General features: G+C 46.5%; 1 protein-coding gene across 5 annotated transcripts in view; it reads right to left on the minus strand.

Annotated features, from left to right (window-relative positions):
* zfyve27 (zinc finger, FYVE domain containing 27) overlaps window positions 1-14,888 on the minus strand; it is a 180,948-nt gene that overhangs the window by 4,803 nt on the left and 161,257 nt on the right. The gene's annotated exons all lie outside the window — the stretch shown is intronic.

The following is a 14,888-nucleotide window of genomic DNA, read 5'->3' on the forward strand; positions in this document are numbered from 1 at the left end:
AAGAAGGAAAAAGAGTGTAATAAAAACATAAAATAAAAAGCACAGCTATTAAAACAAAGCTTCTTCCACACTGACTCTGCATTCCTTTTCTGTTACTGCACTCTTGATTGCCACCGCATGCTCTGGAACAATCATTAAATATTAATTTGCTGGAAATGCCGTTGACATAATCGGGATCTCGCTTTGTCCGTTCTCGCGGGGATCATTGCTCGATTGCATCAATTAAAAATCACAGGGTTAAGTTTGTCAGAGAAAGACGATACAAAAATAACTGAGGCTTTCTGGCAAAGCTGACGACGCTCATCGTAGGAAAAGAAAATATAGTGGTGGGAAGGATGAGAGTGCTGCAGCCCCTCAATAATTGACTCTACATCTTAGCCATGTGATGTCCAATTAGTCTGTACCCTCCCTCTCTGTCAGCAATTAAAACTACTACTTTAGCTTCTGCTGGGCTGGTGGTTGGATTCCTGTCCCCTCACACTCCATTGCTATTGCGACACAACAACAACATGCATTTATATAGCACCGGTGGCATGGTGAAACACCCCCAGGCACTTCACAGGGGCGTTATCAAACAAAACTAGAACCAGGGGGAAAAGAAGGGGGGGAACAGATTTAGGACTGAATTGAGGAGGAACCTCTTCACGCAAATGGTTGTGTATTTGTGGAATTCCCTGCCCAGTGAAGCAGTTGGTGCTACCTCATTGAATGTTTTTAGGCAAAGATTGATAGATTTTTGAACAGTAAAGGAACTGAGGGCTATGAGCGAGCGGGTAAGCTGAGTCCACAAAAAGATCAGCCATGATCTGACTGAATGGCGAAGCAGGCTCGAAGAGCCAGATGGCCTACTCCTGTTTCTAGTTCTTATGTTCTTAAAACCTTACACCGAAACTGAACTGGACTAGCCACATTAATACTGTGGCTACCAGGGCAGGTCAAAGGCTAGGAATCCTTGGCGAGTAACTCACCTCCTGACCCCCCCCAAAACCTGTCCACCATCCGCAAGGCACAAGTCAGGAGGGTGATGGAATACTCTCCACTTGCCTGGATGAGTGCAGCTCCAACAACACTCAAGAACCTTGACACCATCCAGGACAGAGCAGCCCGCTTGATTGCTCCCTCTTTCACAAACATTCAAACGCTCCACCACTGACGAACATAGGCAGCCGTGTCTACCATCGACAAGGTGCACTGCAGAAACTCACCAAGGTTCCTTAGACAGCACCTTCCAAACCCACGACCACCACCATCTAGAAGGACAAGAGCAGCAGATACCTGGGAACCTCACCACCTGGAGGTTCCCCTCCAAGTCATTCACCACCCTGACTTGGAAATACATCGCCATTTCTTTACTGTCCCTGGGTCAAAATCCTGGAAACCCCTCCCTAACAGCACAGTGGGTGTACCTACACCTGAAGGACTGCAGCAGTTCAGGAAGGAACTCACCACTTCTGAAGGGCAACTAGGGATGGGCAATAAATGCTGGACTAACCAGCGACGCCCACATCCCATAAATTAATTTCTAAAAAATAAGAAAATGTGAGGAAATGTGGACGGAAAAGCTTGGTTAAAGAGATGGTTTTCAAGAGTGTCTTGAAGGAGATACAGGAAAATAGAAGGAAAGAGGCTTAGGGAGGGAATTCCAGAGTTTAAAGCCTCGGCAACTGGAGGCATAGCCGCCAATGGTCAAGCGACGAAAGCTGGGGATGTACAAGAGGCCGGAATTGAAGAGCAATGGGAGCTCACAAGGATTGTGGGGCTGGAGGAGGTTACAGAGATAGAGAGAGAGACAAGGCCCTGGAGAGATTTGGAAAACCAAGAAAATCTTTACCTGAGATCACTCCCTTCTGCACTGTAAATTCTATGTACATGTCTAAAGGCAGCAGGATAATTTCATTTTAAGTCAGCCAGTCTCAGCATTCACATGTTTGCCTCGGCTGGTGAATGTTCAGATATTACTAATAGTTCAGAATGCCATAAATAATCAGCATGTTAGCCTAAATGTATTCCTCTTAACAAATTTTTAAAATGTGTAAGGAGTGATAAGTCATAAATGTTTTTAAAATGATTCATTTGTAATGGACTAACACTTCGCACTCGGGGAAATTACTCTCTTCCCTGGGTCAACCCCTTCATATGTTTTCCAGCTCACATAAGTTAATATTACAGCAATGAAACTTCTCAAAGACCAGGATTAGCTTTATTACAGGGCTAGTAACTGTAACTGAGTATTTAAAATCCAATTTTAATTAAAAGATAATAAAGTTTAAGCGCTTTTTTATGTTCGTTCTTTTATCCCTTTCCCTTCGACTTCACTGTGCTCTCCAATTCCCTGTTACATTTTCTTTTTATTACTCAAGTTTCACTTTTCACCTGAACAAAGCTTCCTTTTCAAACCACTGTAAAAATAATTGCCTGTTTTTAAACCAACCCACCGCCCTCTTTCCTGGATTCCCTTTTCCATTTTAGACAGGTGAAACACTTTCAAATATAGTTCTAATGGTTTCAAATCTGCTCAACAGGATTCCCGTCCAGCCAATCAGAAGCCCAGAATGTAGGGAGTACTGTTGGGGTTCACACCAGAGATTAATTTTCGGGCGTACAGGAACACACAGCAGAAAGGCCTCTCTCCACTCGCTCTGTTGAGCGTAAAGGGCCAGAGAGGCAATTTCTGGCTAGCTTGAGCTTCTGAAAATTCAATTCTATATTTCCACAACACTTGCATTTAAATAGCACCTTTAACACAGTAGTTTAACACGTGAGCGGCACAGTAGCACAGTGGTTAGCACTGTTGTTTCACAGCGCCGGGGTCCCAGGTTCGGTTCCCAGCTTGGGTCACTGTCTGTGCGGAGTCTGTATGTTCTCCCCGTGTGTGCGTGGGTTTCCTCTGGGTGCTCCGGTTTCCTCCCACAAGTCCCGAAAGACGTGCTGTTAGGTGAATTGGATATTCTGAATTCTCCCTCAGTGGGCGCGATTCTCCGACCCGGTCGCCGGGGGCCAGTGTGAATCCCGCCCACACCGTGTCCCGAATTCACCGCCACCGGAGATTCGGCGGGGGCGGGAATCGCGCCCCGCCGGTCGGCGGAAATCCCCCGGCGATTCTCCGGTCCGCGATGGGCCGAAGTCCCGCCGCTGTCAACCCACGCCAGCTGGCGTGGATTGAACCACCTTTCGAACGGCGGGACAAGGCGGCGCGGGCGGGCTCCAGGGTCCTGGGGGGGGGGGCGCGGGGCGATCTGGCCCCGGGGGGTGCCCCCACGGTGGCCTGGCCCGCGATCGGTGCCCACCGATCCGCGGGCGGGCCTGTGCCGTGGGGGCACTCTTTTCCTTCCGCCTTCGCCATGGTCTCCACTATGGCGGAGGCGGAAGAGACCCTCTCCACTGCGCATGCGCGGGGATGCCGTGAGCGGCCGCTGACGCTCCTGCGCAGGCGCCGCACGGCAAAGTCATTTCCGCGCCAGCTAGCGGGGCACCAAAGGCCTTTCCCGCCAGCTGGCGGGGTGGAAATCAGTCTGGCGCGGGCCTAGCCCCTCAAGGTGAGGGCTCGGCCCCCCAAGATGCGGAGAATTCCGCACCTTTGGGGCGGCGCGATGCTGGACCGATTCGCGCCGTTTTTGGCGCCGGTCGGCGGACATCGCGCCAATTGTGGAGAATCCCGCTCCGTGTTCCCAAACATGCGCCGGAGTGTGACGACTAGGGGATTTTCACAGTAACTTCATTGCAGTGTTAATATAAGCTCACTTGTGACACTAATAAAGATTTTTATTATATTCAGAAAATATTGTTGTGGCTCAGTGATCCTGATTTCATATGGGTACAAATGGAATTGAGCTCCTGCAGTTTCTAGCCTTGGTGCAATAGTAACCACATCGTTGCAGCACATTCTCTCCGTTAAGATTTTCCCTGAATCTAGTGGCGGTGTCAGTTCAGGCAGCATTTCAAGCTCTGTTCCCGGCCCTCGCCATCTGTAATAACCACCTTTTCCTGCCAGCGAGTTTAAATCATGGGAGGGGAAGGGTTGGTGGCTTGTTTGTGGAGGGGAGGTTTGAAAGTTTTAAGGAGCTGGCGGAGAAATTCCAACTGCCTGGTTCCAGACTTTTCCGACATGCGATTCTTCACGCAAAGCTTTCCCACTCCTTTGCCTCAGCACCACCCCCTTCCCAGTTGAAGAGGATTTTATCTTTGGGGGACTATTTCGGGCAGATATGCCATATCGTCTTAGCAGAGTCAGCACCATTGCGTGAGGTGAGGGTGAAATGGGAGGATGAGTTGGGTCCCATTCTGGATGATGAGGCATAGAGTGAGGCCCTTCACAGTCAGCTCCATGTCCTCCTGTGCTCGGCTAAGTCTGATCCAATTCAAGGTGGTGCACAGGGTGCATCTGACTAAAGCGAGGATGAGTGAAATTCTCTCTGGGATGGAGGACAAGTGTGAGCGCTGCTCTCTGGGCCAGCTTGCTACACTCATATGTTCTGGTCTTGTCCCAAGTCGGCAAGCCTCGGAGCCTCTTTCTTCAACACCATGTCAGAGATACTCAATGTTGATTTGGATCCATGTCCGCTGGTGGCCATTTTTTTGGGTGTCAGACATGCTGGTGCTGCGGACGGGGGTGAAGGTGGATGTCCACACCTTCACCTCGTTGGTAGCCCGGAGATGGGTTCTGCTAGGATGGAGGTCACCTACTCCGTCCAGTGCCTCAGCTTGGTTGGGTGACCTCCTGTCTTTCTTACATTTGGAGATGGTTAAGTACATCATCAGAGGGTCGGTAGAAGGGTTCTACCCAAGATGGCAGCCATTCATTTTCTTTTTAAGGAGCTGGTCACCGCCATCTGTGAGGGGGTTGAGTTCAGCTTTTTGGGGTTAAGTAATATGTGCTTTTGCTTGTTAGTTTTGCTTTTTTATTGTGCCACTTTGGTCAATTGTTTTGTATGATTTTGTTTACAGTGAAAATAATTTTCACTGTACCTCTGTACACATGACAATAAGCAAATCCAATCCAATCATGAAATTTCTTAATAAACATAATTTTAAAAAACAATTTCAGTGCCCACCTGAACAGGTAAACAGAGCCTGAGTTCAACACCTCACTCCAAAGGTGAAAACACCTTCAGTGCTGTTCTGCGGTATTGGTATAGGTCAGGAGCGCAAGTACTAGTGTAGGTTTCAATCACCTGCCTTCTGAGGTCAGGATCTTACCAATGGAGCCAAACAGGTGTGGGAGATCACTACTTTCACTGAGAATTCAGCCTCCCTCCATCCTACTGAAATCAACTTTCTCAATTATTCCCAAGGTCTGAGAAGGAAGATCTGGGGCAGTACCAGAGGGAAAATGTCTCATCAAAGGGGGTCAGTGAGCACAAGGGAGGTGTTGCAGAAGCGAGTGGGTTAAGTGAAGAGTCCAACAGTGTCAATATAAAACACTTCCTTGCAGAATACGTTATCCCAACTGATAGTGCTGAGGAAGAGAATTCTGCGGAGAATCATTTTTCCAGATGTAATTGGACAGAAAGCGTGTTTATATTCTGCAAGCTCCATCTGTTTAAACGTGACTCTGTGTCCAAGGTTCCCAGCAACATTTGCTGAACATGCAAAAACAGCGCTGAGGTTATCAAAACACAGGTCGACGAGCAGTTAGGTCACATCCCTGAGCTAAAAGACAAACGTGTTACAAAGGTCCTCTTCTCAGTGGTTGAGTCAACTCCATAAACGGTAAACTTGTGGATTCATTGATTTCTGTTTGGAGGCCTGGAGGAGTTTTGGGTCTGGCAGAGGGCTATAGCCCATTAAGACTTGGAACCTGGGTTTGGATACATCTCCAACTGAATGAAGGTCCTCTGTCTCCGCGAGAATACCAAGGCATAAACAACCTTTTTTATTTAGGGTAGATTATGACGAAACTATACAAGGCACTGAAATGTTTTGGACAGCGTACGGAGATTCTCAAAGTGAAGACGTTTTTTGGGTCAATCTGAATCCTCTCACATAGTCATACACTGACCTAATAATAAATTGAGCAGGGGCAGACCATGGCACAGGTCACAGACAGAGGGGACCTTAGACCAAGTCTTGCAATACATTAGTTGATGAGAGTTACTCATAACAGTTTAAGCAGCTTTTACCAGACCAAGTGACTTGTTAAATCAATCCAAGAGCTTTCCAGGCTTTCAATGTACAATGCGATCTGTTGACTAAATATCAGGGCTGGAGTTTTTCAGCCGTTCACATTGGCAGAATCTTCCGGTCCTGTTGACTGCATACCCCAACCCACGGGGTTCCCAGCGGTGAGGGGTGCTTTCAACGGGAGATCCCATTGACAAAATCGCAGAAGATCCCACCGTCGGTCAATGGCAGGCCACCTCCTCCGCTGCGAAAAACGAGGCGGGATGCACAGAAAATCCCACCCCAGAACTCTGACAGAGGCTAAGGCAATGAAAATACTGGTTCCCAAGGCCGTCGGTCCGATATGGCTGGTAGCAACTAAATTAACAGGTTGAGAGTTGCAGGCCAAGGTTAAAAGTTAGGGATGTAGGGGACAAGAGACATCCAAGAAGGATCTCATCCTTTCTGCGAGTACACCACTTAATATGTTAAAATAACATTCCGTTGTGAGGCAGGCTGAAGCAGACATGTAGCATCTGGGCTCAGTCACCAATACTTTCTGGTGGTGCTACTGGTCATTGAGAGCTGGAGGGGATAGAATTTTCAACCCACTGGAGCCTCAATCTAGTGGGAAGCTCAATGCTGGCCAGAAGTGCCAGATTGCACTTAAATTGTATTGGGGCTCCCAGAGAGTTGTGAATTTGGGTCCCCAGTGGTTCTCCAACTGAGCGGACAGTGGGGGGGGGGGGGAGGAGACAGTGGTTAGTACAGTTGCTTCACAGCGCCAGGGTCCCAGTTTCGATTCCCGGCTTGGGTCACTGTCTGCGGAGTCTGCACATTCTCACCGTGTGTGCGTGGGTTTCCTCCGGGTGCTCCGGTTTCCTCCCACAGTCCAAAGATGTGCAGGTTAGGTGGATTGGCCATGATAAAATTGCCCCTAGTATCCAGAAAGGTTAGGTGGGACTACTGGGTTAAGGGGAATAGGGTGAAGCTGTGGGCTTAGGTAGGGTGCTATTCCTAAGGGCCGGTACAGACTCGATGGGCCGATGGCTCCCTTTTGCACTGTAAGATGTATGTTCTCTGGGCGGTGGAGGACACATTTTGCCCCCTTACAAATAGACAGGGGATAAATCCTGCGAATCTCACCCTGCCAAGTTTACTCAGCGACTCAAAGGATCTGCTGGCTGCAGTTGGTACTTAATAGTCCCTCAAAAGGTTGCTCAAACCGTTTTGTTTTCCTTGCAGCAGAGAAAGCCAGCATTCCCTGGTGGGGAACACAAGACAGATGGGGCTGGCCAAGCGTTTGAGCCTTGCGGATGCGCTGGAGACCAACTTTGTGTACTGCATCCTTCCCCCTTCTAACATGTCACATCTAAGCAACTTTAATACTGTCCAGGAGGCAGAGGCAGGTTTTGGATTTGTGTAGTGTGTTTGTGCCTTCTGGGTGGAATGCTGTTCAAATGAAGGACACAGAGTTGGTTCGTGCCAACAGGAGTTAAAACAAATTGGCTCAATGTATTCCTTTATGGTCACAAGTGTAGAGATGGAAAGCAAAGCCAAGTTTCCACAGACCGTTTGGGTTGTAAATGGTCTGTGAAAGGAATAGAATATGATGGGCCGAATGGCTTTTCCTCTGGGCATAGTCTGGTGAATTTTTAATAGGAATTAAGAGATAGGAATTGCCAAGGCTCTTGCGAGTTGCCCAGGTACCATTTTGATTCTGCTCGGAAGATCCTCAGGAGGTCAGGGAAGAGGAAATTTTGAAAGGGATGGCTGCAGTTGTTACTGCATGGTTCACGTCGAACCTGCCCTCCTAGCCGAAGAGTGGCAAAGGTTGACAACTCTAGTCGGAAATTTTCCTGTAGGTTACATCATGTGGCCCGTTCCCGCTGTTGCCTGTGGCCCATTGGAAAGCAAATGGTCTCTACTGTCAAAACAGTCTTACCCAGTGCCTCCAATATTGCCATAATTCATAAACAGAGGTATTCAGAGAAAATTAGAAAAAAAAGAGATGCATTTTCATGACCACTATGATTATTCTCCAGGGTGTTGCTCTCAGAATGTCCTGGAGATTCATCTTTAATTTCTGGAGGGTGGTAACCCTAGCAACGGTCAAATCAAAATGACTAATGTAAGGCATCATTGTAGATCATGTGACTCATTATCCTTGGGAAAACTGCAATTTCCCAAAGACAGAGACCACTATTCCTATTTGTTTGTAGGCTATGTCTCCCAGGAAGTAGGAAATTACTTCAAAAGAAGGGACGAGTCAAATGTTTGCGAGCGAAAAAACACTTTTCTTTCCAATAAATATGTGCACAGGCCCTTTTCTGGGCTTCAGCCTATATGGCCGACTTGGTGGTGGTGGTGGTGGGGGGGCAGTGGGACATGGGCGCCTCTCCTCTCACAACTGCAAGATTCAGTTTGAGAACTCATGGAAGAGTTGGAAGGTGAAGGGATCACACCTGCCTCCCAACTTTCCGTCTGGGTTTTCCTTCCTCAAGGGATCCGCATTTTCTGCCCGGCTCAAATTGCAACGTACGCAACGGGGAGATACTATAATTTTTATAGGAGGTGTGTCCTCCTCTTTCCTTAGGAAATCGCAATGCTGCTAGACTGCAGCGCAGTGTCAATTCACCGAGTGACTGTGCAACTCGGAGTTGTACTATAAACAGGAAACTAGCTGCAGCTGCCACAGAGGAATCCTGGCATTTCAGACTCAAACAGACTGAAGACGCAGGTGATGAAAACATAATAATCCTGCATTCCTTGTGCGTATGCTTTGAATTTTAAACAAAGCTGAAGAACAAGGGCAGTATAAGGAGTTAAAGCAAGCTAACATCAGACAATGTGGCAGTTATGAGCAAATCTCTTCTGCATCCTCTCCAGGGCATTTACGTCCTTCCTAATATGCGCTACACCAGCTGAAGCCTAACCAGTGCTTTAAAGAGGATGATCACAACCTCCTTGCTTTTATACCCTATTATTCTTTCAATAAAGCCAAGGAACCCATTTACCTTTTCAACAGTCGTCTCATCTTATGCGGCCACCTTGAAAAACATGTGTTCGGGCAGCACGGCGGCACAGTGATTAGCACCGCTGCCTCACGGCACTGAGATCCCAGGTTCGAATCCCGGGCCCCGGGTCACTGTCCGTGTGGAGTTTGCACATTCTCCCCGTGCCTGCGTGGGTCTCACCCCCCCCCACAACCCAAAAGATGTGCAGGGTGGGTGGATCGGCCACGCTAAATTGCCCCTTAATTGGAAAAAAAAATAACTGGGTACTCTAAATTTATTTTTTAAAACTTGTACATCACCAAGACTTTCTGTTGCTGCACCCCCTTCAGAACTGTACCACTTACATGGTCCAATTGTACCACTTCCCCCATCTCACTCTCCCGACCAAAACATACCACTTCACACATTGTGCAAAATTTCATCTGCCCATTTCGCCAGTAGGTGCACTCCCAGTACCCACCTCATCGTTTACCACATTACTCAGTTCAGTCCCATCTGCGAATTTTAAAGCTAATTCCTGAAGTACCCAAGCCCAGTTGGGCCAAATGGCCTGTTGCTGTGCTGTAAAATTCGAGGTAAAAGAAATTGATGCAAGGTTCGCATACTAAACTAATAGGTTTATGTACAATTTATCAATAAAGCTAAACACACGAAACTGGGGGTCATAGTTCAATAATTCCAGTCAGGAATCCAGGAAAAACATCTTTACCTAGAGTATGGTCAGAATGTGGGACTCACCCACATGGAATAGTTGAGGTGGATAACACGTGTATTAAGCTAGATAAACACGAGGGAGGAAGGAATAGCAAAATATATAGATATGTTGGGATCAAGTAGCATTGGCGTGGAGCATAAACATTGGCACAAAGCAGTTAGGCTGAATCAGCACAGATCCAGGCTAATGCTATGAAATTCAGCCATTATTCCTCAACCCCCCCCCCTCACCACCACCATTTTGGCAGCATTTACCGGACTCCAGGACTGTTAGTTTCCTCAACACTCGACCCAGATCAGTCAGACTTGGCCGCTAGTTCCCTCTTCCTTCCCATTGCAACACGGATCCAAATAGCAGCCTGTGAGGCCCACTACCCATTCCGAGCAAGAATGCAAAGTGCTGGCAACTCAGTTAAAAGGAAGACTTGTATTTCTGCAGCATCTTCCCACAACCTCAGGGCGGCCTAAACCATCTTTATAACCGATGAAGTAGAACCGTAGAATGAGGTGGCATAGGAGGCGGCCATTCAGCCCAGCATGAAAAAGCTATCCAGTGTCCACTCCACCTGCTCCCCCCCCCCCCCCCCCCCCCCACCCCTGTAAATTTCTCTTCAAGAACTTACCCATTCGGAAATTATTACTGAACCTCTCGAGCACTGCCCTGCTGATCAACACAGCTCGCTGCCTCAAAAGAAAACCCCTCATCTTATTTTTGATTCTGATGCCAATCATCATAAATCTGTGTCCTCCGATTCCTGGCCCTGCTATTTCTGACAAAGTTAGGGGGTGGGGGTCACTCCGAGAATGTCAATATTTACCGGTCACCAACACCGAAAATTTGAAAGCCGCTTCTGTACACGGTGGGATGTTGACCTCATTTTATCCATTTCTATTTTCATACAGGTCAGGTTACAAGGAATAGCTGTGTCCATGTGAGTTTGGGTTGACGCGTTAACCTCAATATTCAGCGGGAAAGCATAGTTTCCATGGATAAATTCATTCCACATTTAAAATAAAAATCAGAGCTGCAGAAAAATCATGAGCTGGTAAGCATTTCTGAATTTCCTGGCAATTGAAATGTTTTCAAAACAACAGCACATTGGTAACAAATATCAAAAGCAGAGAAACTCACATTAAGTGACATCAAGCACAACACAGAGAATGATTGGACCAAAGGTAGCACGGAAACACAGAGCTATATAATTACACAGCACAGGAGGTGACCATTGAGTCCATTATGATTAGAGTTGGTTTTTTGAAAGAGCTATTCAATTAATCACACACCTCTGCTCTTCCCCCTTGATCCCGCAATTTTTATTTTATTTTCAAACATTTATTCAAAGAGTCCATAGAATCTCTGTAGTGCAGAGGGAGACCATTTGGTCCATCTGGTCTGCACCGACCCTCTGAAAGAGCACCCTAACAAGTCCCAATCCCCACTCTATCCCTGTAATCCCACCTAACCTGCACATCTTTGGATACTAAAGGGCAATTTAGCATGATCAATCTACCTAACGTGCCCATCTTTCGTGGTGCGAAGCCAGGGCCACTGTGGTTGGGGCGGAGGGCAAAATAACTTGTGGGGACGGGCAACAATTCACCAAAATCACTTTCTTTTTTGGTTTTCTCAGTATCCTTTCCTCATCCCCTACCTCCTCTCCCTAAGGCACCAACTCGCAAGCTAGGGTCCCAGAGATGCCCTCTAATCTCCTGAGTGGCCTTTGTTCATTTATGAATCCAAATATCAATAGAAAATGGGAGAAAGTAGAGCCGCATGATCATTTTCCAGTCCGATTTCCCAGAGTGTCATTGGAAACCAGAATTGTGGTAATCTTCTGCGCTGAAACACAAGGGTCCGGAGACCATTTACAGCTCCCCTCCCACAGTCCTGTTGCAAAGACACTACGCATGCCAAGACCATCAGGCTTGCTGAGTTAAACTGTGAAGTGGAGACAGAAGGAAAACAAATCAACAGCGAATCCGCTCAGCTGCAGCTCCGGGCAGATACCCAAGGGCCACATTCATGGCGGCGTGGGCAAAAGTCAGCTCGCTCACACCCAAGGTGTGTGCAACTGTGAGCGGAACTTCAACAACTGGCAACACCGTTATATAGAAACTAGCAAGAGGTGCTCACCAGAGGAGGAAGGATACAGAGCTGTGGGCGAAGTGTTGGGTTGCTGAAAAGTGTGTGTGTGTGGGGGGGGGGGGGGGGGGGGGGGTGTTCTGAAGGGACAAGGCTGAAAGGGTTGCAGAGAGGTGGTGGTTTAAAAATGCTGAAGGCCCTGCGGAACAGAGGTAGAAGGTGGTTATAACAGCTGGAGGGAGCTGCAGCGACCAGCAATGGAAGAAATTCAAAATGCAATATGCATAAGGTACACACCAAATATAGTCATCTGTCAGCAAAGTTTAAAACTTTGTTTTTGAATGTTTTTTTCACTGCAGGAAACTAGATTTTTTTTTTTTTTTAAATTGTCCCTCTGTATATAGTAAGATTCTCAGCTGCAAATCTCTAGTTCTTACTCACTTCTCTCAATACTTTTACCAGATGATGTACAGTGGACCCCTGGGACACATTTAGGTAATTGCAGCAACCACTAAAATGTCAACTGAAATAAATATTTCCACTATCTCAATCTGCCAATCTCAAATGTTCACATATTGCTGAATTCCACCACAACAAAGGGTTTTCTTTTCAGCTATTGATTATGAACCATCTTTCAGATCTGGCATAACCTCCAGCACACAAGGCTGCAAAAACATTGCCTCCACACTGACAAAAAAAAATTCAAATTTTAAAACTGTGTATTAAATAAAAATCAGTGGTTGATCTCCCATTGCACACAGGAGTAGATGTAGCTTTCAGGCGAAGGGTGTGTTAGAGGGAAGGGAATAATTGAGGCATAATTGGGTCCTTATTATGAGACTATACAAATATAAAAATAAGGATGTAATAAGTCCACGGAGACAGAGGTCCCGTCACCAGAATTCCTTTAATTTACAAACCCAACACCTGAACAACCGTGACCATTCAGTCTGCTGTCTACACCGGGAGCGCAGAGGATCTGACACTCCCTGTTATATACACAGAAAGGGGCACTAATCAGGGATCTCGTATTCTAATTCGAATTGACCAATCTCAAAGGCCTGGCCTAAGTCATTACAAAGGGCAAAATGTAGGATAAATTATTGGAGGTCACTTTGATGTTGGGCAATAGGGGAAAGAAGTAAATTAAATCAGCCATCCAAAGTCCAAATTACAACCCCAATATTCACCCTTACAATGGGATCTGCCATTATAAGCTGTCCACAGTGTAATCACACCCTGATCCAGTAAAGGCATTGCAATATAATGGAATAAAATCACATTACTGTGGATGCTGGAATCTGAAACAGAAACAGAAAATACTCGACCATCTCAGCAGGTCTGACAGCATCTGTGGAGAGAAGGGAGCTAAACTTTTTGAGTCTGGATGACTCTTTGTCAAAGGCATTGCAATGCCTCTATTGGATAAGAGGGATGCAGGAACATTACAGTGCGACAAGACTAAGTAGGCATTAGCACATAGAACATACAGTGCAGAAGGAGGTCATTTAGCCCATAGAGTCTGCACCGACCCACTTAAGCCCTCACTTCCATCCTATCCCCGCAACCCAATAACCCCTCCTAACCTTTTTGGACACAAAGGGCAATTTAGCACGGCCAATCCACCTAACCTGCATGTCTTTAGACTGTGGGAGGAAACCGGACTAAACCCACGCAGACACGGGGAGAACGTGCAGACTCTGCACAGACAGTGATCCAGCGGGGAATCGAACCTGGGACCCTGGCGCTGTGAAGCTACAGTGCTAACCACTATGCTACTGTGCTGCCCTAAAGCATTGTCTGCATTATAAATACAGACATAAGAATTTACACTGGGATAAGTAGGCAGGTATTATGTGCATGTAAGATACTTATAGGTTATAATTTGTTTTTTTGAGTTCCTCCTTTTGCCGAGGTACTTGAGAGTAATCGACAGCCTGGCTTTAACACAGAGGATTGGTGAACTTGTATCGCAGGAATGCACTGGTTTGTAAATCGATAGCACACTGCACAGTTTAACCCCATTAAAATTTGAAAATCACTGATATTATGGCACAGAAATAGTCTGTACGGACCATCAAGATTATGCCCCCTGCTTTTCTCCACAAACCACCAAGTCTAATTTTGCTCACCTGTTCAGTCCTCTTTTATATACAGAAAACTGTTACTAAGCAAACATTAAACTCTATGAAAAGAAAATAATAATGTTTTCACTCTCCCCAAACCTAGAGTTCTGGTAAATAAAAATGCACCTTTTCTTCAAATCAACAAGGATAGACTTTTCTTTTTCTCTCATTCTGGGGAGCTTCTGCATTCCACATTAACCCTCACTGAGGGGACGGTTACTCACTGTGTGTGTGTATTTGTGTGTGTCTAATGCTGTAGGCACACACATTTTCCAGTAATTTCACCGCACAGCATTCAGAAACTCTGGCTGACTCTTCCCTCCCTCTCCCCACAGAGTTACAGACAAACGTACGCACCATGCTTGTTGCTCTGATTTAAGAACAGACCAGGACAGAACTCAACGCTAACCTTTAACAGAGCCTTTAACAACTAGCTCATTGGTTAAGTGGGAAATGAATTTAAGTCTGCCTGAGTTTAGCAAGTTGGATGTGTAGCCTTCACCAGTGACGGTCTTTGCAGACTGTCGGAATGGATACAGAATTGTCACATGTTCCTAGATAGTTGTGCTAGAGCAATGTTTTCCTGCAGAGGCCATATAATTTGAACATGGTTCACTGGATTCATCCCTTGCACCAGTCAACCTTCTTTTGAACTCCAATTGGATGGAGAGGATGGAGTGGAATCCCATCACTGAAGTTAATAGAAGTGCTGCAACATAATATGACACTCCCTAAACAATCATTCATGTCAGCTAATCAAGCCTTAATGCTATCTTGAAAAATCAGGATGAATACATAATAGTCAGTCAACACTCTCGCTCAGAGACAGAGGTTAGAGGGTTCTTGAGC

The sequence above is a fragment of the Scyliorhinus torazame genome, chromosome 16 (assembly GCF_047496885.1).
Source record: "Scyliorhinus torazame isolate Kashiwa2021f chromosome 16, sScyTor2.1, whole genome shotgun sequence".
In the NCBI taxonomy this organism is placed as follows: Eukaryota; Metazoa; Chordata; class Chondrichthyes; order Carcharhiniformes; family Scyliorhinidae; genus Scyliorhinus; species Scyliorhinus torazame.